This window comes from Narcine bancroftii (assembly GCF_036971445.1).
Source record: "Narcine bancroftii isolate sNarBan1 chromosome 12 unlocalized genomic scaffold, sNarBan1.hap1 SUPER_12_unloc_2, whole genome shotgun sequence".
Lineage (NCBI taxonomy): Eukaryota > Metazoa > Chordata > Chondrichthyes > Torpediniformes > Narcinidae > Narcine > Narcine bancroftii.
Window position 1 is genome coordinate 7,422,032 of NW_027211808.1, and position 26,435 is coordinate 7,448,466.

Consider the following 26,435-nt stretch of genomic DNA (forward strand, 5'->3'; position numbering starts at 1 on the left):
TTGTTGGGTATTTTTGTCCTTCTTATTTTTATTAAAAGTGTCTTGGTGTTGGTCTTCTTCCTCTGGGTTGGTCATCTGTTGTTTCTCTAATTTCATTTTTTTTATACTCTTCCTTCTTGTTCCCGTTATTTTCTATGTTTTCCTGTTGGGAGTCTTGCTGTTGTGTTATTCTTGTCTGTTTCACCTGTGGAGATTTACTCCTCCGCTGGTCCCCCCTCCCGTCGGTGTTGTTTTTGTCTTTTGCATTGCGCATTTTTGTTTGGCTCCGTGAGCCATCTTTGTAGTCCTGAGTTCGGGGTTTCCACTGACCTCAGGGAGCGAGCTTCTCTCTTCATGGCAGGTCTTCTTGCACAGGTAAGGCCTTCACCTTTCTCTTCCGACATCTTTCCTTCTTTCCTTCCCGTTGATTTTGGTTTTTCTTTCTTTGCTGCCATTTTCTCCACACTTTTATTTTTAATTTGTATTAGTTTCTCTGTTTGTGGCTTTGCTTTTTCTTTACTTTCTTTTAACTTTTCTGGAGAGGGCTGGTATTTTCTTACCGGTCACTACTTCATCTCGTGATCCGATTAATGAAGGATTGTTGACGGTGTAATGAAGGGATGTTTGCCAGGGAAATTAAAGAATGTTGGCCAAGGTATGGTGAATTGCTGCAGAATGATGTATTACATTGGCGATGGATGAAGGGAAATGTTTACATGTGATTTAGAAATATTGTCCAAGGTTATAGGGAGTTTTTAGCCCTGTTAATGGGGAATGTTCACAATGTCTTTTTTTTTCCTTATTTTTTTCTCTTTGGAAATTTATCTAATAAAGTTTCCAAAACACAACTAAAATCACCACCCACTAAAACATTATCATTATTCTATAAAATATATAAAAATGCATCAGAAATAAATGTTTCATTATCTACATTTGGGGCATAAATATTTAGTAGAGTTCAAAATTCACTAAAAATCTTACAATTTAATTTAAGAATACATTCTGCTTTTTCCACTATTGATTGTAATTCAAAAAATAAATTCTTATGTATCAAAATTGCTACACCTTTAGCCCTCAAATTAAATGAAGAAGAATATACATGCCCTACCTAGTACCTCTTCAATTTCATACTTTCTTTGACATTCAAATGTGTTTCTTGTAAAAAAAGCAACATCAATTTTCATTTTCTTAATGTAGAGCAAAATGCGTTTATGGTTAATCAGACTGTTTAAACCTTGAATATTAAAAGTCGCAAACCTCAACTTTTACATATATACTGATGTTACTAAGAACTAATAACATCGTTATGTAAAAACTCAAATCAATATAAATAGGCCCTCCAATAGGAGAAAATAAAACCCAGAAATTAAAGGCTAAATAAAATGAAAATAAAAATATATATATATAAAAAAAAGATTAAAGAAATTATAAAAAAAAGAGACCCCCCCCAAAAAAATACCAAAAAGTAGTAAACCCTAAACATAACTTGGTTGTGGATCACCCACCAGTGCCTGATGACTAATAGAGCCAATCTCTCCCACCCCAGCCAAACAAAGAATAACATCAAAAGATCATAATGAAATATAAAATAAAATAAAATAAGAATAAGTAATTTCTTCTGTTCAGCCAAGAGATTCCAAACTAGGAGACCCCATTTCCAGAGAAGTTGGACTCTTTTCATTCCCATTTCTCCCATTTCTGCTATTTCTTCCATTTCCAAAACAACCATATTTTTCTTTAGGAGACAATGGTGGACTACGTCTTTGTCCTCTTGCATGCGGCAATGAATCAGCAAAAATCATTGCTTCACGATCATTGTCAAAAAACCAAGATTGAAATTCTCCATAGAACATCTTTAACACTGCCAGATAGCAAAAGTAGACTTATAACCTTTATGCAACAAAACGTCTTTAACTGGATTAAATTGACGCCGATGCTGAATAACCTCTTGACTCAAAACTGGATTTTAAAAAAAATCTACTATTCTGATCAATAATGTTGCCTGTTCTTGTCTCGCATTTTGCACTGCTAAACGAAGTATAGTTTCTCTGTCCAAATAATTCAAACATTGAATTATCACAGTTCGCGCCGATTGACCAGGTAGAGGTGTTCTTCTTAAAGGTCTATGAGCTCTTTCCAATATCAAGCCTCCAGAGAAAAATTCTTGCCCCTATACTTGTGGAATCCATTCTTTAAAGAAATGAAGAGGATCTTGTCCTTCCATACCTTCTGGCAAACCAACAATTTTCACATTTTTCCTTCTACTTTGATTCTCCATTGTCCTCTCTAACTCCTTTTCATGTTCTCGTAATTCTAGAATGGATTTTTCAACTTTCAATACTTTTTATGTATTAGACGCCACTTGCTGTTTACATTCTAAAAAAGCAGACTGCATTTTTAAAAAAATCTTTATGAGATGCTTCCACACACGTGCTTTATCTTTAGTGAATTCTGACCTCATACTAACATTCATTTGAGCCACCTCTTGCATTAAAGGCTGAATTACATTGTTTAACTGCTTATATTGTTGCTCAGAAAAGCTCACCCCTGCTTTCTCAAACGTAATGGCAGAACTAGGTAACTGCAGCTCCTGCTGCATCTCAACAACACGCAATTTAACGGTTCTACTGCGGGTCTGGACTCCCAGAGATGGCACCCCTACTTCCTCAGAGGGTCGCTGCTGTTCTCCCCCCACAGCTCACTGTTGTTTCAAAAACTCACGGATTAGATCAATCTCTTCAGGTTGGAACATTCACTTCAAACAATGGAGTCGTCTTCCTATGTGCACCCCCCTTTGAATTCGGCAGGTTGCCAGAATCAGGATCCACTTTGAGGGAACACACACCTTCCTCCTGAGAATGGGTAATTCCAGCGATGTCCTTTACTTAGTGAGTAGTAGTCATTTGTTTTGCAGCTCCCACAGGCAATCTTTGTGATTTAGGCACTAAAGAAATTAAACCTGAGGCTGTAACAAGCTGTTTAGGCCCTAAATATTCAAGACACTGAAAATGAAATTTCTTCTGCACTTGAGGTTTAGTCTTTTTACCATTAATGACCATAAGAGTTCCTTAATACTTAAGACTGAAATTTAAAAAGTTTAAACTTGAAAATAAAGGGTTAAAAATGGGTACTTAAAAGTTCGGCCAGAGAGGTCGAGATTACACATCTAGATTCTACGCCATCTTGCCACAACCCTGGAATGTTCACAATATAATGGAAAAATGTTGGCCAGGGTAAAGGGCCAATGTTTTCCAGGTTAATGGGGAAATAATGTAAAATTATTTGCAAATGATGCAAGATGATGGTGTTATATTGTCCAAGAAAATGGGAGAATTTTGGCATGGTGAGGGAATGTTACTCAATGTAATGGGGATATATTGCAGGATGATGGGATTTGATGGCAGCGTAATTCGTAATGTTGCAGGATGAAGAGGGAGTGTTACACTATTATGGGGGAAATTTGCCCATGGTCATGGGGAATGTTGGACAGGATAATGGTCAAATGTTGGCAAGAGTAATGGGGGTATGTTCCAGATTGTTGGGGTTATGTTGGCTATGGTAATCAGGGAATATTTTAGAATGATGGGGAATGTTGTGGTGTGATTTGGGAAAGTTTGCCAAGTTAATGGGTGTTTTAAACCATGTAATGGGGGTATTTTCACAATGCAGTAGAAATCTGTTGGCCAGGTTAATGTGGAAACATTAGCCATGAAAATGGGGGAAAGATGCAGGATGATGAGGGAAATGTTGGTCTGTCCAATTGGGGAATACAGAATTATGATTGGTAATGTTGAAATATGTTGGGGGAAATTGTCCAAGCAAATGTGGGTAAGTGGGACAGGGTAATAGGCGAATAAGCAAGTGTGATGGGGAAATGATAACCAGGGTAATGTGATAATATTTTTCAGGTTAAAGATGGAATGTTGCCTGGATAATTGGGTATGTTGGCCTGGGAAATGGGAGAAGCTTTGCCAGTGAAATGGGAGAATGTTGATCAGGGTAAATGGAGAAAGTTGCGAGTTTGATTGGTCCTGTTGGCCAGGGTAATGGGAGAAGGTTGGCCATGGTTAAGGGGAAAGGCAGCAAGCTGCCAAGTGCAATGAGGTAATATTTCACAGTTTAAAGAAGGTTTGTGGATGGGGTAATGTGGGCAGGCTGGCCAGGATCATGGGACATGTTGGTCAGTGTAATTTGGAATGTTGCAGAAGGTTGGTGGTATGTTATCTATGTTAATCAGGGAATATTACAGGATGATGAGGAAAGATAAGGTGTGATGGGGGAATGTTTCCCACGATGATGCGGCAATTTTACCCAGGTTATAGTGGAATGTTCTCAATGCAATTGAAGGGTGTTGGCCAAGAAAAAGTGGGAATGTTGTCCAGGAAATGGGGAATGTTTCCCAATAATGGGGGAATTGTTTGCCAGCATAATTGAGGATTATTGAAATTTGATAGAGAATGTTGCAAGGTGATTGTGGAAAGTTGGCTAATGTAATGGGGAATGTTGAAGAGATTCAGGGGGTTATGTCACAGAAAGATATGGGATTATTGCCAGTGTAATGCTGGAATGTTGGAAAAGATAATAGGAAAAATTGCAGGATGTGGAAGAATGTTGCAGAATGATGGGGAAAGTTGGAAAAGCAAATGGGAGTGAATGTGGGACAGGTTAATGGAAAAAGAAGCAAGGCAGATGGCGGAATTATGGCCAGGGTAATGGGATAATATTTCCCAGGTTAAATGAATGAATGTGCACAGGGTAATGGGGGCATCTTGTCCAAGGTGTTGCAACAAGTTTAGTCAGGGAAATGTGTGAATGCTTGCCAGGGTAATGGGAGAAATTTGTGAGGGTAAGCGGCCTGTTGGCCAGGATAATGGGAGATTGTGGGCCAGGAAATGGGGGAATGTTGCAGAATGATGGGGATATATTGCCAAGAAAATGGGGCATGTGGGTCATGGTAATGGGAGAATGTTGGCCAGGGTAATGGGGATGATGTGGTATGTTGGTTATGGTGATCTGGGAATATTTCAGGAAGATGGGATATGTGACAATGTGATTGTTGAAAGATGGCCAAGGTAATGGTGGATTTTTAGCAAGATAATAGGGAAATGTTCAATATTAAATGTAACAATGTTGGCCTGGGAAAATGTAGAATGTTAGCCAGCAAAATGGTGGAAATGTTGTCCAGGGAATTAGGAGAATATTGCACATTTTTGGACATTGTTGCAGCGTGATTGTGGAAAACTGGCCAAGGTAAAGGGGAAGGTAGCATCTGTTAATTGGGGTATGTTGGAGAAATGTGTGGGCTTGCTAGACAATAGACAATAGACAATAGGAGCTGGAGTAGGCCATTTGGCCCGTCGGGCCAGCACCGCCATTTTAGATCATGGCTGATCATTACCATCAGTACCCCTTTCAAGCCTTATCCCCATAACTCTTAACTCCGTTACCCACAAGAGTCTTATCTAACTCTCTTTTGAACATAGTCAGCGAATCCGCCTCTATCACCCTCTGTGGCAGAGCATTCCACAGATTCACACTTCTCTGGGTAAAAAAATGCTTTCTCATCTCCGTCCTAAAGGGCCTACCCTGTATTCTTAAACTATGCCCTCTAGTCCTCGTCTTCCCCATCATTGGGAACGAGTAATCAGACTTCACCTTGTCTATCCCCCTGATGATTTTGTATACCTCAATCATGTCCCCCCCTCATCCTTCTAAACTCCATCAGATACAAGTCCAGTTTTTCTAGCCTTTCAGCATATGTCAACCCCGCCATCCCTGGAACTAACCTTGTAAATCTGCGCTGCACACCCTCTATAGCTAGTATGTCCTTCCTCAAAATTGGAGACCAGAACTGGATGCAATACTCCAGGTGGGGTCTCACCAGGGCCCTGTACAACTGCAGAAGGGCGTCTCTGTTCCTATACTCCAATCCCCTCTTTATGAAAGCCAACATGCCATTTGCCTTCTTCACAGCTTTCTGAACCTGCATGCTAGTCTTCAGTGACCGGTGAACAAGTACTCCCAGATCCATTTGATCCTCCCCACTCCCTAGCTTGTCTCCATTTAAATAATACTCAACTTTCCTATTATTTCCCCCAAAATGGATAACCTCACATTTGCTTACATTGAACGTCATCTTCCATTCAGCAGCCCACTCCCCCAACCTGTCCAAGTCCCTCTGCATTTTCCTGACATCCTCCTCACACCCCACACCGCCACCCAATTTCGTGTCATCTGCAAATTTGCTCAAGTTATTAATAATCCGCTCATCCAAATCATTTACATAAATTACAAACAACTGATGACCCAATACCTGAAAAAGACCCACTTACCCCAACCCTTTGTTTCCTATTTCTTAACCAATTTCCTATCCATGTCAGCACCTTACCTCCAATACCATGCTCCCTAATCTTGCCCACTAGTCTCCCGTGCGGTACCTTATCAAAGGCCTTCTGGAAGTCCAAATACACCACATCCACTGGCTCTCCCAAGTCCACCCTCTTTGTCACATCCTCGAAAAATTCCAGAAGACTCTGTGTTGTGCTACCTTATGACCAAGTCGGCTATTCGGGGTAGGGGGTACTCATCCAACTGGGTTAAGCGGTTGATGACTATAATCAATCACCATCCAGGGTTTGCCTGCCCCTCTGACCATGAGAACTTGTGCCCTTCAGGGCCTGGAGCTAGGAGCTATAATCCCTTCCACCAAGAGTCACTGAACTTCGACCCCGATAAACGCAATATCCTCAGTGCTGCAGCACCTGGTCTTGGTGATGATCGGTTCACAGTCTGGGTGAAGTTCGCGAATAGTGACAAATAGTGGTGAGGCTGCAGGTAGATGCTGGAGCTGGGTGCTCGAATTGGGGGGGAATCCCTGTAAGCTGTGAGCTGCAAACATTGAGTGGTTGTTGGGGGCACCCGAACACCGCCTTCACATTCCTGAACTGACTCTGGAAGTCGAGACCAAAGAGGATCGGCGCACATAGCTGGGGCATGACCAACAACAAAAAGTCATTATAACATTCCCCTCCCACTGTCAGAGATGCCACACAGTACCCCTGGATACGTCCGCTGGTCTTTCGCCACCATTGACATGGGCTTGGTCATCAGCCAAATAGGGATCAAGAGCCTACGTGCCACCTCGGGGTGGATAAAACTTTCAGTACTACCACTATTGAAGAGGCAGTTCGATTTGTGTCCATTCACCTCAATCTGCATCATGGAGTTCGTGATTAGGTGAGGGCTGGCTAGGTCCAAATTGACTGATGCCAGGATGGGTGCGTCATCTTCATCATCAGAGGGAACACCCGATGCTTCCATGTTGATCACGCTGCCCACACCGTTGAAGAAGACGGAAGTGATGTCATCAGGGCAGAATGAGGTCGTAGATGAAAGTTGCAACTGTGTAGAGAATGGAGGTGGGAGCGGGTAAATTGACACTCGCCTTATCACGCACAAAGCCATACACGCCTTGCTGGACCTGCAGACTCGTTGATAGTGGCCCTTTTTCCCACAGCCCAAGCAGCTAGCTCCATTCGCAGGGAAGAGATGTTGCAGATGACTTGCATGTTCATAGAAGTTGCATCTCGACGATCCTGACATCACTGCAGCCACAGTCACATCGGCTGTTCCCGATGGCCACTCCCAGGATGGCAGTCCTTGCAGCGGCACATACTGGATAGACCTGCTTCTGCCTGCGATTGTCTCTACTTGGCACTGGGCTGAGTCTAAGGTCCTGGCCAGTTGGATAGCCCATTTCAATGGGAATTGATCATCCTTGAGGACACATTGTCGTTTATAGTCCAACCTCAACCCTGACACGCATGCATTCCAGACAAGATTCTCCATACACTGGGCCTCCGCACACAGACACTGTGGGGTTCCCCAAATAGTCATTTCCCATAGTGATTAGGGCTCAGACAAACTCTTCTACCGACTCACCAGGCAGCTGTTTTCTAGATGCCAGGAGGTAACGGGAGTAGACCTCATTGATTTTGGGCTTGTATAGTGCAACATAGATCAGCCATCGCCGCAGTTTAGGTCATGCAGCTTCTGATGGCCTGGAAAGCCCTCTGGCCGACTCTTACCTTAGAACTTTCAGCCTCTTCTCATTGAACAGCGGCCTCCTGGAAATTGTTGAAGCAATTGACCCACTGCTGGAAGAGTTCTGATGCATCTGGAACTTAGGGATCCACCTCTAGCCAATCATGACACAGTAACTTCTCCATTACCAGATATGTTAAAATTTTATGTACAATAAATTGTTGGGCACTACCAGTTGCCCCAATAATCACAAGAACAAAGACTGAGGAGAACGATAGACTTTATTGTACATTAAAACTTGAAATGGCCTGGATCCAAGCTAGCGAAATGCAGGGAAGGGAGAGGTGGTTTGACCTCTATGGCCTAGGTCACAGGGGAGGAGTCCACGGGAGAGTGACATCAGGGGGCGGGCCAACTAGAGTCTTTACAGGCCAACAAGTACATACAATCCATACCATTACAGTTCCATTATTCCAAAATCCAGAAAAAACCCTAACACTGAAAAATGTCTGCTCCCATTCATTTCAGATAAGGGGTGTTCAACTGCAGTTCAAATCTGGATGCAAGTGCAGCTGTGTGTTGGTGGGGTGGGGGTGGGTGGGAGGTCTGTAGGGATGTTCCAGAGGGACACAGATAGATTAAGAGAATGTGGCAGGTTGAATATAATTTTGAAAAAAATGGGGTCAACCGCCATGGTTAAAATTAAAAATGAAATTAAAACTTTTTTTTAAGTAGTGAGAGTTTAATGACTTTGGTTTTCAGGTGGACCTGGCTGTCTTTGTAATAAAATGCTGGAAACTCCACCATGCAATTAGAAAGACAAATGACATAGCTGGAGGATTTGTCACAAAAGTCCAGCTGTCTTGGTTATGATCTCCCAATTTGTGGATGGATGTATTTGTCAGAGAGAGAGCAAGAGGGTAAGGCAACAGGTTGATCACTGAGATAATAGACGTCCTCAGTAGGCATTAATCAGATTGCCCCAAAATCTTTTCAGTTCAGAGGAATGAGAAATGATTTTATTTAATCAAAGGCAACTCTAATGTGATTTGCCAGTGCAGTTGTAGGAAGATGTATCCCTTGGTTGAGGTTTTTTAAACCAGGGTGTTAGAGACATAATAAAAATAAGGAGTTGACCTCAATACAAATGGGTGAGGAAATATTTTTCATCATCTCCCCCATACAAATATCATGGAAGGCTGTGTCATTGGTTGGGGAGCCAGCGAATATCAGGCACTTAGACATTTTCAAGACACTGCTGAAATCTGGAAGATCGTGAAGGAATTAGTTCATATTCATTACAACTTTTCATCAATGGGGCCTTGGTGCAGCAAGAAGAATGTAAGAGATGGAGACATGGAACATTCTGGGGTTATAACAAGGAAAGTGGGCTTTACAGTATCTTTTACCAGTCTCTCACTGGTTCCCATGCTGGCACAGAGAAGAACTGGTCAAAGTTAACCAATCAAAGCTAACAGTAGGGCAGCACAGTGTGGTGTGCTGTTAGTCAGAAGCAAACACACAAAACTAAAGAGGCTGTACTACAGGCTTTAATCCACAAAGACTTCCACAGAGCAGGGCTGGCTGTGGCTGCTGTAAACTCAGTGTGAGCCCTTGAGAGTCCAGCTCAGGCTTATAACCCGGAAGGTGATTGACAGCCAACTGGGTGGGGCTTGATCCATTCAGGTCAGCTGATTGACAGCTGGCTAGGTGTGGTCCATACCCCATACTCTCCTGCAGGTACAGAGGTTGCCCCTTGCAGTAGGCCAGTGGTGTACCACAAAATGATAGTGCTTGAAAAATGGGCCAGGGTTCGAAACCAGCACCGACTGTAAGGAGTTTCTACATTCTCCTTGTGTCTGCATGGATTTCTCCAGGGGCTCCAGTTTCCTTCACCCTTCAAAATATACCAGAGGTTGTAGATCAATTGGGTGTAATCAGGCAGCACAAGCTCATGGGCTGAAGGATTTAATTTAAATTTAGTAGATAATTAAGAAAGTGGTACCTGAATATTTATTACACAGGGAGCAAGTCTGGAAAAAATGTGCCTGCACCTGTTGGATGCAAAGTTTTGGTCACTTTACAATTAACGAAGGTTCACTGGAATTATTCTTGGAAGTGAGGATGACTCTGCAAGAAGCAGTTGAGTAGCAGTAGAGTTCAGAAAGGCCAATAAGAGGGAGCTGAAAACCTGACAAATTATTTCCTCCAGGAGGGCGGTCTAGGCCTGAGGGGCAAGGTCTCAGGATGAGGGGCTCAGCTGTTTCCTATGAAGAAGGTAATTTGTCCAGGGGCCTGCCCATCACTTAAATTCTCTCCACTGTGGGCAGTGAGCCACGGAATATATTCAGCAGTGATTTTGATGGATCTTCCAGCATTTTGGGAACAGAACAGAGAAGCACTGGTGTTACTGGATTGACAGGAAGCTCAAAGCCAACTGCTCAACAATTTCATATGCTGGAAGGTTATAATTATTGCCAGGAGGGCAACAACCACCATAAAAAGCCTGCTCTATGAAAGATCAAAGTGTGATAGGAACACAATATCTAATTTGCATAAATAATCCATTTTTAAAGCCAGCCTTGGTTTACACATGAGAGAACAGTTGATGGCTGCCGACACACTGTTGAGCTGGTCATCGAGTATGGACAAGGCCAGGTTCCAGGAAGCATTGTGCAGGGTGGGGCAGAGAATGTGAACAAAACTCTATGTTTGGACTATGTGTAAGAGTAGAGGGACATGCACGCATAGAATATGTAAAGGAGAAATCACATTTATTTTCAAAATTAAATGCAACACTTTTCAATAACAATTATTTAAACAGCGGTAGGAATTATCCATGGCACACACTTCCAGCTGACCTGGATACCGATGTGTGATATCAGTTCATGTATTCCTCACCCTGAACACCTTTTTAGCACCAGGGCCACTGCAGTTTGGATGGTGGGGAGACAGGTCAGAAGTCTCATGGTGTTCTGCAGGAGCCATTGCTGTTTACAATTTTTATAAATGATTTGGATTGTGATATAAATTGTTTTGTGACCAAATTCGCGGGAAGACACCAAGATAGGTGGTGGAATTGGAAGTGTAGTAGAAAACGTAAAGTTGCAGAAGGATATAGACAGATTAAGAGACTGGGAAAAATTGTGGCGGATGAAATTTAACATAGAGGAAAGTACCAATGTATATTCTAGCAGTGGAAACAAACAGACAGAATATTATTTGGATGGGGTGAAAATTCAGACCTCGGATATACAAAGGGACCTGGGTGTCCTCATGCAAGAAAACCTAAAATTAATGACTGGGTGAAATTGGTAGTGAAGATAATGAATGCTATGTTGCCATTCATTTCAAGAGAAATAATGTACAACAGTAAAGAGTAAAAGTTGATGATGCTCTATGGAGCACTGGTGAGTCCTCATTTGGGGGAGTGTGGACAGTTTTGGGCCCCTATCTTAGAAAGGATGTGATGTTGTTAGAGATGGTACAGGGAAGGTTTACTAGGATGATTCCTAGAATTCAAGGACTAGCGTATAAGGAGCATAGGCAGCTCTTGGGTTGTATTCATTGGAGTATAGGAGAATGAGAGAAGATCTCTTAGAGACATTTAATATTTTGAAAATATTAGATAGGGTGGATGAGAGTGGGTGAATCAAGGACAAGGGTCAAAGACTGAAAATTAGTTATCCATATAAAACAGAGATTAGGAAGAATTTCTTTAGCCAGAGTCATGGATCTGTGGAACTCACTGCCACATACATCAGTAGAAGACAAATCACTGGCTATATTCTATATGAAAACACACATTAGATTAAGATATACTAAAAACTAAATTTATCATGGTTGGAATAGATATAAAAAGGAATAAGCAAAATAAATGCTTATTTTTATATCAGCCAAATTTGGTTAAAACAGATAATCGATGGAAATATTCACGTAATGTTAAACCAATGACACAATCCCAGCAAATAGATTCTCTTAGTCCCAACCATTCTAATATCCAATGCACAATTACAGGGGCTGTCTGAACTAAGCATAAAAGTCAAAGGTTTTTCACAAATAAAAACTTAATGCTGGCTGTGAATGCCCCAAAGAAATACTCCACCTCGATTACTTTCAACCATCTTGATTACAGAATCAGTAACTGAGATTCAAGCAATAACAAAGTCTTGCAGCCAAAATAAGGTGCACGGTTGTTGTCCCTACACTGCTCAGCTATGGATCTCTGCTAAAACAGGCTTAGCTCCTTGCAGCAACCCTAAACTTGCATTTCCAAAGCACCTTCCACATCCCTTTCAGGATTTCTTCACAGCCAATATAATATTTCTGATACAACAGGGAATCTGCCGGACACAAAAAGATTACCATGATATTGATAAGAGGGCTTATTTTCCAGCCACACTGACTAAAGTCTTTGTTGCTTGTAATAGTGGCTTGGGATCATTGACTTCCATGTGTGGGACAGATGGAGCTTCTCATCTGAAAAGACTATCTCAACTTTCAGTAATGAACTAGGATCTTTGGTCTCGATTCTATAATTTCTCCCAGTGTGTAACTGGAGACTTCTGGTCCAGGGTAAGAGTACCACTCACTGAGGCATGGTTAACTGATCATTGACCACTACAGTGATGTAACTCACATCAAATGGTGATAGAATAAAAGATCTTAAATTTATGTTCAGACCAATAGAGGTGACACCTTTCGAATTTGAACCCCCTTCAAATTTAGATAGATACTGTATCAGCAATATTTTACCTGATATTATCCATTCAACCAACTACACAGATTAAAATCTCAAACCATGGAAGAAAATTTTGCATCATTCTCTCACTCCACATTCCTTGTTCTGTAACTCCCAGCTACATTAAAAACACATTGATCCAACCGTGCAGAGGGAGCTTCAAACTTCAGTGCAAGCATCTTGTGTTTCTAAGCTCAATTGTTTCCTATGACAATAACATTGGAACTTGTCACAGATCAGACTCTCAGTGTGGGGTTGAAAATTTCTCTCGTCACTTCAGGAAATCCTCAGTGAGACGGGACCTGTACTCTTGAGTACAAGCAAGACAAATTGGAGGTCAATCCACAGGATCATAAGAGTGGCAATGAGGATTTCTAGAGGCTCACGCCACACCACACCCATTGACATGATTTACTGGGAACATTGTGTGAAGAGGGCACTCAAGATCATTGAGGACCCCTTCTACTCTGCACACAGCTGCTCCCATCAGGAAAGAGATGCAGGAGTATCAGAGTCACCACCAATAAGCTGTATGTATGTGTGTGATATCTGCTTATGTGTCTGCATGTTTTGCACCAAGGACCAGAAAATGCTGTTGCGTTGTACTTTTACAATCAGATGATAAACTTGTTGTGACTTTATTGTTACATACAAAAGTATAATGTACTGATATCCCAAAATTAATCCCTGCTGAAGCCATACAGACATGAAAGATATAACAGCAACAAATGTAAAAATTAAATTATCACAATATGCCATGAGACTGAAAAATACATGATAAATATAAAGGGATAGATAAATAACTGTTCACATTTGCAATATATGCAAACAAAGTGTTATTTCAGAAGAACAGATATTCTGGTGGTTCCAGCATAGTTTATGGTCAAGGTTTGGATAGCAAATTAAGTCTGAGCCTGATAGCTATTGGAAAAAAATAATAAACCTAGAGTTAAAAGTAAAACAGGATAGACTGCAGATACCGTATTTGAAGTCAAAACACAAAGCTGGAAAAACTCAGCAGGTCAAACAATGTATTTTATGTTTCAGGTTTGATCCCTTCATACTTTGATGAGGGGCTCAAGCCCAAAATGTCCATTATGCATCTTTATCCTTGCTACATAAAATACACTGTTTGACCTGCTGAGTTTTTCCAGCTTTGTGTATTGACTTGAACCTAGATTTCAGGATTTTGTCAGTAGCAGTGAGAAGAGATTGTGATGGGGCTGATCGGATCCTTTACCATGTTGCCTACCTTCTTGAGGCAGCATCTCACAGAGAGGTCTTCAATGGACAGGAGATAGGTGCCAGTGCTAGTTAAGTTAGGTTTGCCTTTTCTTTACAGCCTTCTGAGTTCCTGCGAACATGTTTCCAAACCAGGCTGTAATACAACCAATCAGTGCACATTCCACAAAGCACCTGTAGGAGTTCGAAAGAGCATTCAATGACATGCCATTTCTCATTGGAAAGTAGATCCAATGGCATGTCAATGTGGCCTCAATGTGTTGGCTTCAGGAGAGATCTGAGGTGGTGCACATCCTCATGGTGAACCAGCCCCACTTGTATCACCATGTGGCGGGGCAGCCATGGGGAAATGGCATTGTCAGAGGTTTCTCTCTTACTCCAGCATCACTTCCATTGCGCACCCTGGGCAGTGATTATGACGTCACAATGTACCAGGTGACTGAGCTCCTGCTGCCCTTAAAGAGGCATCCTGAATACGAATAAAAACAGTTGTTAATGACCCTCAACAAGGTGGCTGTGTTTCTCCCACTGCTCACACCATCACAGTGGTGACCCTGACGAGCTCAGATATTTTTCTGGACTCAAAACACCATGGATTCAGCAGAGGTTAATACTGTCTCCATCAAGCTTTCCCCCCTCTTTGGTCCCACCGACTGAGAACACGGTTCAGGCAAGCAGAAGCACAATTTCAACTCTGCCACATTTCCTCAGATGCCATGATGTTCTTTCATGTCATGAGTATTCTGGACCAAGATATGGCAGTGAGGATGGATGATATCATTCACCATACCCCGACTACGGGCAAGTACACTGCCCTCAAAAACCTGCTGCTTGGAACTTACAGGCTAACAGCCCAGCAACGGGCTTCCAGGCTCCTTCAGACTATAGTTTGTCGGAGCTGATGGATGAAATGCTGGTCCTGGCAGAAGACCACAAGGCTTATTTTCTCTTCCTCACAGGTGAATACTTCTCAAACCCGAGAAGAGAAACAGCCCCTGTGGATGCCCTCTGAGGCACAAAGAGGGAGAACGAAGCAGCCTTCAACCAGGTGGGACCACCAGGAATCAGCCAACCGCAAACTGCTCCCAAGACCAAGCCAAATGAGGGGCAGTTGATCTGGTATTTCTACAACCAGTGCTGGGGTGTGCAAGTCAATAGGTGCTGCCAGCCCTGCCGGTTTCTGGGAAAAACCACCCAGCCTCCATCATGTGATGGACTGATCCAGTGGCCACAGATTCCTGGTGTCCACAGGGGCTGAGCTTAGCATCCTTCCCCCCCATAGCATTAGAGACTTGCACCCAATCTCAAGGTTCAACACCATGGGTGGCCAAAAGCTCCACCATTAGGACCTTCGGCACTCAGCTGGCACAGATACAGATCAGGATGGAAAAGATCCAATGGTGGTTCATCCTAGCCTCCAGGGGCACCATGCAGTTAGGAGCTGAGTTCCTCAGACCTAAAGGGCAAAAGGCTGGTCAAAGCCCAAACATTCCACTCCACTCAACTGGACACAGCAGAAGCCCACAGGCCCAAAACCACCACTGTAGCCACCGCCAGGGATGGGTTCGATGAGTTACCCACCATCTTAGAGCTATGATTTAATGCCACCCTGCCCCAACATGGGATCTTCCACCACATGACCAAACAGGGTCGCCCACTGCCCACCAGACAGCTGCTGCCCGAGAAGCTCAAGGAGTTCTCCAGGTTCTAGGAACTGGGAATCGTCCGGTGCTCAGAAAACGCTGGGGATTGCCACTCCATATGGTCCCAAAATCATCCAGGGCTGGAGACCATGCAGGGACAACCATCAGTTGAATGATGCAACCATTCCCAATAGGTAATCGATGCCCCACATACAGGACTTCTCTGCCAACCTCCTCGGCACACGAGTCTTCTCAAAAGTGGACTTCGTGTGGGGATACCATCAGATTCTGGTGCCCCCAGGTGGTGTGGGTAAGATGGACATTATCATACCTGTCGGCCGCTTCAAGTTCTTGCGTATGCCCTTTGGTCTAAAGAACATGGCCCAAATATTTCAGTACCTCATGGACACGGTTGGAAAAGACATGAACTTTGTGTTCATTTACCTGGATGATATTCTCATTGCCACTCACAACCGCAATGAACACAAAGCCCACCTCCACACACTCTTTGCCCGGCTGGCAGACTTTGGACTCACGGTTAATACAGCCAAATGCCAGTTCGGCAAGGAGTCCCTCCAGTTCCTGGGGCACACCATTTCAGTGGCTGGGGCCGTGCTGGCCCTGGAGATGGGAGCAACAGTTCAACAATTCCCCAAACCCTCCACCCTAAAAGGCCTCCAAGAGTTCACAGAATGGTGAACCTTTACGATCGTTACATCCCCAGAGCCGCACATACCATGCGCCCATTGTTCGTGTTCATGGTCACCAAAGAAAAGACTTTATCATAGTCAGGGGAGGCAGACAGGGCTTTCTTCGTAACAAAGGAGGCTCTAGCTTGCATCACTCTGCTGGTAGACCCATGACTGGAGTCACACACTGGAGTCAGTGGACGCCTCAGCTACGGCAGTGGGGGTGGTTCTGGAACAGTGGCTTGATGGACAATAGCGCCCGTTGGGCTTTTTTAGCCAACAACTGCATCTGCCAGAGCTCAAGTACAATGCTTTCAACTGGGAGCTGCTCGCTACTTTCTTGAGGGCAGGCCATTCACAGCCTTCACAGATCACAAGCCCCTCACTCAAGCACTGGCGAAGGTCAAGGATCCGTGGTCCGCCAGACAGCAGTGCCATCTCTCGTACGTTTCTGAGTTCATGATCAACATCTGACACAGGGCCAGCAAGGACAATGTAGTGGCAGATGTGGTCTCCCAACAAACCATCAACTCTCTCGAGCCCGGCCTGTATTATGAGCAAATGATTCAGGCACAGAGGATCAATGAGGAGATGCAAACCTTGCAGTCCACCATCTAAGAACACAAACTCAAGGTTGTCTAGGTGCCCAACATCCTGGACACATTACTCTGCGATGTCTCAACAGAAACGCCACATCCGGTGGACCCACCACACTGGAGGGCAAAGGTCTTCAGTCTGATCCATGACCTCGCTGACCTAGCAGTAGACAACTGTGCGGGTGGTTGCTGAGCAGTTTGTGTGGCACAGGCTGAAGAAGGAGGTGGAGAACTGGGCAGGAACTGTACCAGGTGTCAGACCTCCAAGGTCCAGCGACACACGCAAGTCCCCATTCAGAACTTCAACCTGGCAGTTTGCAGATTCCAACATATCCATGTTGATGTTGTCTGGCTCCTTCTGGTGTCCAAGGAGGCTTGTTACCCCCCTCATGGAGGTGGCCATCTTGATTAAGGAGGCCTCCATGGAGACATGCACCAAGACTCTGGTCAGCCAATGGATTGCCCGTTTCAGAATACCAACGCACATCACTAGTGATAGGGGGGCATAGTTCACTTCTGCCCTGTGGACTCAGATGGCAAAGCTCCTGAAGGTCGAGCTCCACCAAACCATAGCATACCACTCGCAATCCAACCGATTGGTGGAGAGATTCCACAGGCACCTTAAGGCATCGCTTATGGCCAGGCTCTCTGGACCAAACTGGGTGGACGAACTACCCTGGGTCCTCCTCAGGATTAGTACAGCACCCAAGGAGCAGCTGCAGGCTTCATGCCATGGTCTATGGCATACCACTTTCCGCTTTCTCTGGTTCTTCAGCCCAGAACCTGACACCATGGCTACTGACAAAGCACCCACCCACAGCATGCCATAGCACCCAGCCATTTCATCTCCGCAAAGAGTGCGACTTAGCCCAGTTCATTTTTGTGTGGAGGGGACCACAACGTGCACCGCTACGGTGACTGTATGAGGGGCCATATCATCTAGCAATGGTGCGGTGGAACCTGCACCCTGGATGTTGGTGGGGGAGAGAGAAACTTTTTATGATGGACCGCCTGAAGGCGGCCCATCTGGACTTATCACAGCCAGTGCAGACAATCACGCCCAAGCACTGGAGCCAGCCGCCAAAGCGACAGGACTTGTAGCTGGTCCTGGGGGGGGGGGGGGTGTTGCTGTTGTGTGGCAGCACACTTTCCTCATGGCAAACCGGCCCCACTTGTATCGCCACGTGGTGGGGCAGCCATGGGGAAATGGCGTCGTCAGATGTTTCTCTCTTACTCCTGCAACCCCTCCAGCGTGCACCCTGGGCAACGATTATAATGTCACAATGCACCAGGTGACTGACCATATGCTGTCCTTAAAGGGGCGCACTAATTTGTATCAAAACAATCCTTAATGACCCTCAATGTAGTGTCTGTGTTTCTTCCACTGCTCATACCGCCACAATACCTTTTTTTTTGTTCATCTTTCATGTTCCTGCAGCCATGAAAAAATGTGGATCATTTCTATCCCAGAATGCCCATTCTACAATTGTTTGATTGTAATACAGGCAGGTGTCTGCAGATGCTAGGGATTGTTTTAGGGGTCAAGCCAGTCTATCCTGCATGAGATGATGTAATCTCTTGCTAGTGTTGAGAAGATTTTGTATTCACGCTAGACCCTTTTTAGGCAATTGGCCATTAATTCCTGCATGAGAAAGGGGCTTATGCTCTCAGAATCTGATAGATGTCTAATAAATTGCCTCTCATCCTTTGCAAAAAAAAAGTTTGAGCTCAGATGACAATGCTTCAAGGCATATTCTAATCCAGGCCACATCCTGATAAATCTCCTCTGTACCCTCTCCATAGCTGCAACATCCTCCTGTAATGAAGCAAACAGAACTGAAAACAATACTCTAAGAGTTGTCTCTTCAGAGCTGTCCCAGTAAATTTTTTTAAAGTTCCAAAAAAAATATTACCTTACTTCCAAAAGTAGAGATGATGTCCTAGTGTTGATTGCTGGAGGAGCATCATAGGAATTATCTAAAGTCATGTTCATGAATACAATGTATAGATGTAATCTTTGCTTTAGCTTCCCAATTATATGAAATGCGCAATGTACAAGAAAACAATAATATTAAATTAAGACAAAAAAGTATCAAGACTTTATATTTGGACTTGCTGCAAAAATTGTGCTGAGTCATTCATTCAGAAGATCTATGGTGGTTTTGAAGTCAGGGTAGGATGGGAAGGTTCAAGAGTCTTGATAACTGATGTAAACAGTATATATGACTATGTTCTGGAACCTGGAGGTGCTAGACCTCAGGCTTCTGCATCTTCCACCAGAAGGTAGCAGTGATGCCTGCTGGAGAAACTCAGCAGGTCATACAGTGTTCCTTATATAGCAAAGATAATAGTACATTATCAACATTTTGGGCTTGAGCCCTTCATTAAAGTATGAACAAAATGTCACAGTGTCTGAACAAGAAGGTAAAAAGGGAGGAGTGGGGAGAGGGGGTGAGGAGTAAGGTCCCAAAGGCAGGACGTAATAGGGAGAAGAGAGGTAGTGCACAGCAGCCTGGGGGAGGAGGGATGGCTGGATGAAGAGGGTGGAAATCTGAAAGAAAGAAGACAGGAAAGGGAAGGGAAGGTCAAAGGGGAGCAGGTTAGCAGAAAAAAAGAAGTAAATGTTAATGCCATCTGGCTGGAGAGGACCCAGATGGAAAATCAGGTGTTGCTCCTCCAATTTAAGGGTGGTCTTGGTGAGACAGCCCACAAGGCCATGAACATACATGTGAGCATTGTTGGAATCTAGGGGTTAAAACATCATGGAATATATGACTATTTAACAATCTTATATTTACTTCATGGTTAAGGGAAAAGAGTAATGTAAAGACTTAGCATGGAGCAAAGTTTGCTGAGTCCAGTAGGGGTAAAATTGTCTGCTCCCAAAATACAAGGGAGAGGAAATGGATGAAACGATTTAGTAGGAATGCTCAAACTGAAGGAGGTGTTGAGTAGCACAGGAGACACAGTCAGACCAGAACAAAGAGTATCCTGTAAGAAACAAAGGGAATGGAAAGCCAGTCTAGGAAGAAGATTAAGGCATGAGGAGGTGTTAAGGAGAACAAAAGAAATTGGCCAGACAGGAACAGAATGATTGGAAATATCTGGGGTAGGAATTGATTTCTGTTCAAATTGTTTTTTTTCTTCCTTTCTTTCTTCCTTTTTTTGTTTGTTTTGTGTTTGTTTTATTGAATGTAAGAAATGTCTAAATTGAAGTTTGCTTCTCTTAATGTTCAAGGTTTAAATAATCCTATTAAGCGTAAGAAGGTACTTGCTTATTTTAAAAAATTAAAAGTTGATGTTGCTTTTTTACAGGAAATTCATTTAACAGATAAGGAACGTTTGAAACTCAAACGTGAATGGGTTGGGCAAGTTTTTTATTCTTCGTTTATTTCTAAGACAAATGGCAAAAGGTGTGGCAATTTTGGTACTTAAGAATCTACCATTCCAGTTACAGAACGAAGAGAAAAATGGTGGAAGATTATTAAAATTAAATTGTACAATCTTTAATGAGGCATGGACGTGTTTATGCTCCTAATGTTGAAGATACAGGTTTTGTTGTGGATATGTCTTTATTACTTGGACAATCGAACTCTAATGTGATGATTGGGGGAGATTTGAAAGTGGTATTGGAGCCTTTATTGGATAAGTACCCAAGAGTAATTAAGAAGTCTAAGATGGCAATTCAAGTGACTAATATGATGGCAGATTTGAATTTAATTGATATTTGGCAAAGAGTTAATCCTATAGAGAAAGATTTTTCTTTTTATTCCTCACGACATAATTCTTTTTCTAGAATTGATTATTTTTTAATATCAGCACATTTGCAGGATAGGGTACATCTGTGGAGTATAAGGCTAGATTGGTTTCGGATCATTCATTACTATTATTAGAATATTTGAGTTCACAAGATGTTCAGAAAGCCTCAAGATGGAGATTTAATACTATGCTATTGCAAAAACCAGAATTTATTAGTTTTTAAAACAGCAAATTTAAATTTTTATTGGTACTAACTGTAATTCTGTTTCTAGTCATTTTGTTTTATGGATGCAATGAAAGCTTTTTTGCGAGGCCAAATTATCAGATATGCCTCTAAAGTAAAGAAGGAGAGAATTAAAGAGATTGAAGACTTAGAGAAAAAGATAACTGCTACTGAAAAAGAATTTCAAAAACATGCTACCGAAATGCAAAAGAATCAGTTAACTAATTTGAATGTTTAATTAATTGAACTAAGCATAAGTTTTATGAATGGGGTGAGAAAGCTCATAAAGTTTTGTCATGGCAATTAAAAAAGGAACAATTATCTAGGATTATACCAGCGATTAGAAAGAAATCAGGTATTATTTTTAATCAAAAGGAGATTAATGAGGAATTTTGTAATTTCTATAAACAATTGTATACTTCAGAATGTAAAGATGTAACTGGAGACGCAATAGATTGTTTCTTAAAAAATATTAACTTGCCACAATTGAATCAAGAAGATAGACAAGAGTTAGATAAACCTTTTACAGATGATGAAATAGAAATGGCAATAAGAGATATGCCGAATGGAAAGGCACCTGGTGAAGATGGGTTTTCTATAGAGTTTTATAAAGTTTTTTATGCTGATGTATCTTCTATTTATAAGGATGTATTACAACAAACTTATAACACTTTTCAATTACCTGAGTCTTGTTCTAACGCAATAATTATGGTTATACCAAAAAAAGATAAAGATCCTTTACAGGTTTCATCTTATAGACCAATATCGTTGTTAAATGTAGAGTATAAAATTGTAGCAAAAATTATGGCTACTAGATTAGCTCATTATCTGCCTAAAATTATACATGGTGATAAAACCAGATTTATAAAAAATAGATATGCGTCAGATAATATTTTACAGTTAATAACCTTCATAAATAAATCTAAATTTCAGTTGAATTATCCAATAGTGGTTTCATTGGATGCAGAAAAGGCTTTTGATAGAGTGGAATGGAAGTTTCTGTTCAAAGTACTTGAGAAATTTAGTTTTGGTTCTTCATTTATTGGATTGATAAAGGCTTTATATAATAGCCCAAAGGCTAGAATTGCTGTTAATGGCCAAATTTCAGAATCTTTTAGTTTGACAAGATCTACTAGACAAGGATATCCGTTGTCACCTGCTTTATTTGCTATAGTTATTGAACCTTTAGCAAAATTAATACGTCAAAATGAAAATGTTAAAGGTATGAGAGTTCTGAATGAGGAATACAAGATTAATTTATTTGCTGATGATGTTTTATTATATTTGATGGATCCGGATAGTTCTTTACCTGCAATTCAAGAATGTTTAGAAATTTATGGCCAATTATCTGGTTATAAAGTAAATTGGGCTAAAAGTGAAATTTTGCCAATTTGTAAAGATGATTATTCAGTGTATAAAAATATTACAAATTTGAAGTGGACTACACAAATTAAATATTTAGGAATTAATGTTAATACAAAATTTCAAGAATTATACTCAATTAATTATCTTCCTTTAATAAAAAGGATTAAATTAGATTTGATTAGGTGGAAGGATCTACCTTTGGGTTTACTAGGGAGGATTAATACCATAAAAATGAATATTTTTCCTAGAATACAATATCTGTTTCAATCAATTCCTTTTTTTTAAAGTTTTTTTAAGGACTTATATAAAGCGATTAGAGAATTCTTATGAAAGGGAAAATTTCCAAGAGTGGCAATGAGAAAATTGATGTGGGATTTTCAATTTGGAGGATTAAGATTACTGAATTTTCAGCATTATTACGAAGCAGCTCAAATTAAATTTCTTGGTGCGTTAATGAATATGGATGACCCACCTAGTTGGGTAAAGATAGAAATGGCGGTTATTTTAGAAAAATTTCCTCATGAGTTTTTGTTTCGATGGAATAAAAATATACTATGAACTTTCGATGTGCCAATATTGAAACATTTATTGAATTTATGGACAAGTAAACTTAAAAAATTAGGACTTAAAAATATATATTCTGGAAGATTGCCATTATATAATAATCAACTTTTTCCTTTTACGGTCTCCAATGCCTCTTTGAAGCAATGGAAAAAGAAGGGAATAAAAATTTATCTGATTGTTTTTCTGAGGGTTGTTTTTGTTCCTTTGATGAATTACAAAGGAAATATGGTATTAGTGGAAATTCTATATTTGTATATTATCAATTAAGATCTTTTGTAAAACAGTTATGTGGTCGACATATGATTTTATTACCTGAATCTTGTTTTGAAAAATATGTATTTTCAATACCAAAAAAGGGATATATATCTGATTTGTATTGTATTTTACAAGAAACTGATAGTAAAAAAGACTGGGATAAAGATAAGTTGAAATGGGAAAAAGATTTAGGACATAAAATAGCTGAAGAAGCTTGGATGGAAATTTGTCAGAATAGTATTCGGAAATTAATTAACGCTAGACTAGCGATGATTAATTATAATTTTATTCATCAGCTATATTTAACGCCGGAGAAATTTTAAAAATTTGGTCTTAGTAAGTTGGATTCTTGTTTTCGATGTGATCAGGCAGCCAATACTTTTTTGCATACTGTTTGGCTTTCTGATCGATTGCAACAGTTTTGGAAAGGTATTCAATCTATTTTTAACAGTTTATATAATATCCATCTTGTATTAGATCCCGATATATTTTTATTAGGGAATGTGCAATCATTAATTGATTTAGGTTTAGAGGATTATCAGATTTCCTTTATCTATTTAGCTTTAGTAGTGGCTTAGAAATGTATAGCACTTACTTGGAAAGATTAAAATATATTAGATAAGTGATATTTGGAAATGAAATTTTGTTTGACTATGGAAAGGATATCTTTTTCAATTCAGGATAAGATGTCTTTTTATAGGGTTGAAGTGGACTCCGTTTGCTAAATATATGCATTTAAGTTTGATTTAAATATATGTTTAAGCATGATATTTTAGTATTGATAAAAATTGTTTTTTGTTGTTAGAATTTTTTTTAGGTTAAGTTTTATCTCTTTTTTTGTAAGTGGGTATTTTTTTCCATATATAATATTGTTAATTTTATTAACTCTTCACTCTTTATTTGAGGGGGGAGGGCTGGACTAATTTTAAGTTAGATTACTAATCTTTGGCTTGGCTTCGCGGACGAAGATTTATGGCGGGGGTAAAAAGTCCACGTCAGCTGCAGACTCGTTTGTGGCTGACAAGTCCGATGCGGGACAGGCAGACACGATTGCAGCGGTTGCAGGGGAAAATTGGTTGGTTGGGGATGGGTGTTGGGTTTTTCCTCCTTTGCCTTTTGTCAGTGAGGTAGGCTCTGCGGTCTTCTTCAAAGGAGGTTGCTGCCCGCCAAACTGTGAGGCGCCAAGATGCACGGTTTGAGGCGATATCAGCCCACTGGGCAGTCCTTGTACCTTTTCTTTGGTGCACCTCTGTCACGGTGGCCAGTGGAGAGCTCGCCATATAACACGATCTTGGGAAGGCGATGGTCCTCCATTCTGGAGACGTGACCCATCCAGCGCAGCTGGATCTTCAGCAGCGTGGATTCGATGCTGTCGACCTCTGCCATCTCGAGTACTTCGACGTTAGGGATGTAAGCGCTCCAATGGATGTTGAGGATGGAGCGGAAACAACACTGGTGGAAGCGTTCTAGGAGCCGTAGGTGGTGCCGGTAGAGGACCCATGATTCGGAGCCGAACAGGAGTGTGGGTATGACAATGGCTCTGTATACGCAAGGCTGTGTTCTGGCACCAACCCTCTTTTCAATCTTCTTCAGCATGATGCTGAACCAAGCCATGAAAGACCCCAACAATGAAGACGCTGTTTACATCCGGTACCGCACGGATGGCAGTCTCTTCAATCTGAGGCGCCTGCAAGCTCACACCAAGACACAAGAGAAACTTGTCCGTGAACTACTCTTTGCAGACGATGCCGCTTTAGTTGCCCATTCAGAGCCAGCTCTTCAGCGCTTGACATCCTGCTTTGCGGAAACTGCCAAAATGTTTGGCCTGGAAGTCAACCTGAAGAAAACTGAGGTCCTCCATCAGCCAGCTCCCCACCATGACTACCAGCCCCCCCACATCTCCATCGGGCACACAAAACTCAAAACGGTCAACCAGTTTACCTATCTCGGCTGCACCATTTCATCAGATGCAAGGATCAACAATGAGATAGACAACAGACTCGCCAAGGCAAATAGCGCCTTTGGAAGACTACACAAAAGAATCTGGAAAAACAACCAACTGAAAAACCTCACAAAGATAAGCGTATACAGAGCCTTTGTCATACCCACACTCCTGTTCGGCTCCGAATCATGGGTCCTCTACCGGCACCACCTACGGCTCCTAGAACGCTTCCACCAGCGTTGTCTCCGCTCCATCCTCAACATCCATTGGAGCGCTTACACCCCTAACGTCGAGGTACTCGAGATGGCAGAGGTCGACAGCATCGAGTCCACGCTGCTGAAGATCCAGCTGCGCTGGATGAGTCACGTCTCCAGAATGGAGGACCATCGCCTTCCCAAGATCGTATTATATGGCGAGCTCTCCACTGGCCACCGTGACAGAGGTGCACCAAAGAAAAGGTACAAGGACTGCCTAAAGAAATCTCTTGGTGCCTGCCACATTGACCACCGCCAGTGGGCTGATAACGCCTCAAACCGTGCATCTTGGCGCCTCACAGTTTGGCGGGCAGCAGCCTCCTTTGAAGAAGACCGCAGAGCCCACCTCACTGACAAAAGGCAAAGGAGGAAAAACCCAACACCCAACCCCAACCAACCAATTTTCCCTTGCAACCGCTGCAATCGTGTCTGCCTGTCCCGCATCGGACTGGTCAGCCACAAACGAGCCTGCAGCTGACGTAGACTTTTTACCCCCTCCATAAATCTTCGTCCGCGAAGCCAAGCCAAAGAATATAAATAATATATATATCATATATATATAATATGATATAAATAAAAGTTGGGTGAGCCCCAGTGTATGTGTGTATTCCCAGGGTAAGGGGAAGCACCCAACATTGCATTGTTGTATAATAAATGTCCTTTGTTCTCAATTTTTGTCTCGAGCACATTCTGTTAATGTACTTCTGTTTCTAACAGACCCCATAGGGAAAATGGGAGCACCAGCCTAAAACCATACATGCCAGGGTTTTCTTAACAATGGCCATATGAATCAGCAGAGAGCGAAGACTCAGGGCTCCCCCATGGGGTCCAACCACCATCGGCTCTGTACAGGTTTTAAACAGCCTGTAAAAGGACCTGGTGGTGGATTATTTAAAAAACCTATGTAAGGTAAAACATCATGAGATGGGAATGTGTAAGGAGTTACCTTGTACAGGGCTGTAACAAGATGTGAATGCATCCTTGTACTTACAAGATAAGAGAGACATTGATGGATTGAGAGGCAGGAAGCTAGCAGGGAAAGGATAGCAACAGTTTTAGTCATTGGACAAGTAATGATATGATGATGTTCTAAGCACATATCCAAGGGTATAAAAAATCACCATTTTGCTGATAACGGCA

At 42.0% G+C, this 26,435-nt stretch overlaps 1 long non-coding RNA gene across 2 annotated transcripts in view; it reads right to left on the bottom strand.

Annotated features, from left to right (window-relative positions):
• The window catches only part of LOC138750171 (uncharacterized), a 31,435-nt gene extending 17,096 nt beyond the window's left edge, over positions 1-14,339 (bottom strand). For both annotated transcript variants that reach the window (XR_011349128.1, XR_011349127.1), the window contains exon 1: positions 14,016-14,339. This is a non-coding gene — a long non-coding RNA (uncharacterized lncRNA). The remainder of the gene's footprint in view (positions 1-14,015) is intronic.
• Positions 14,340-26,435: the final 12,096 nt, after the last annotated feature.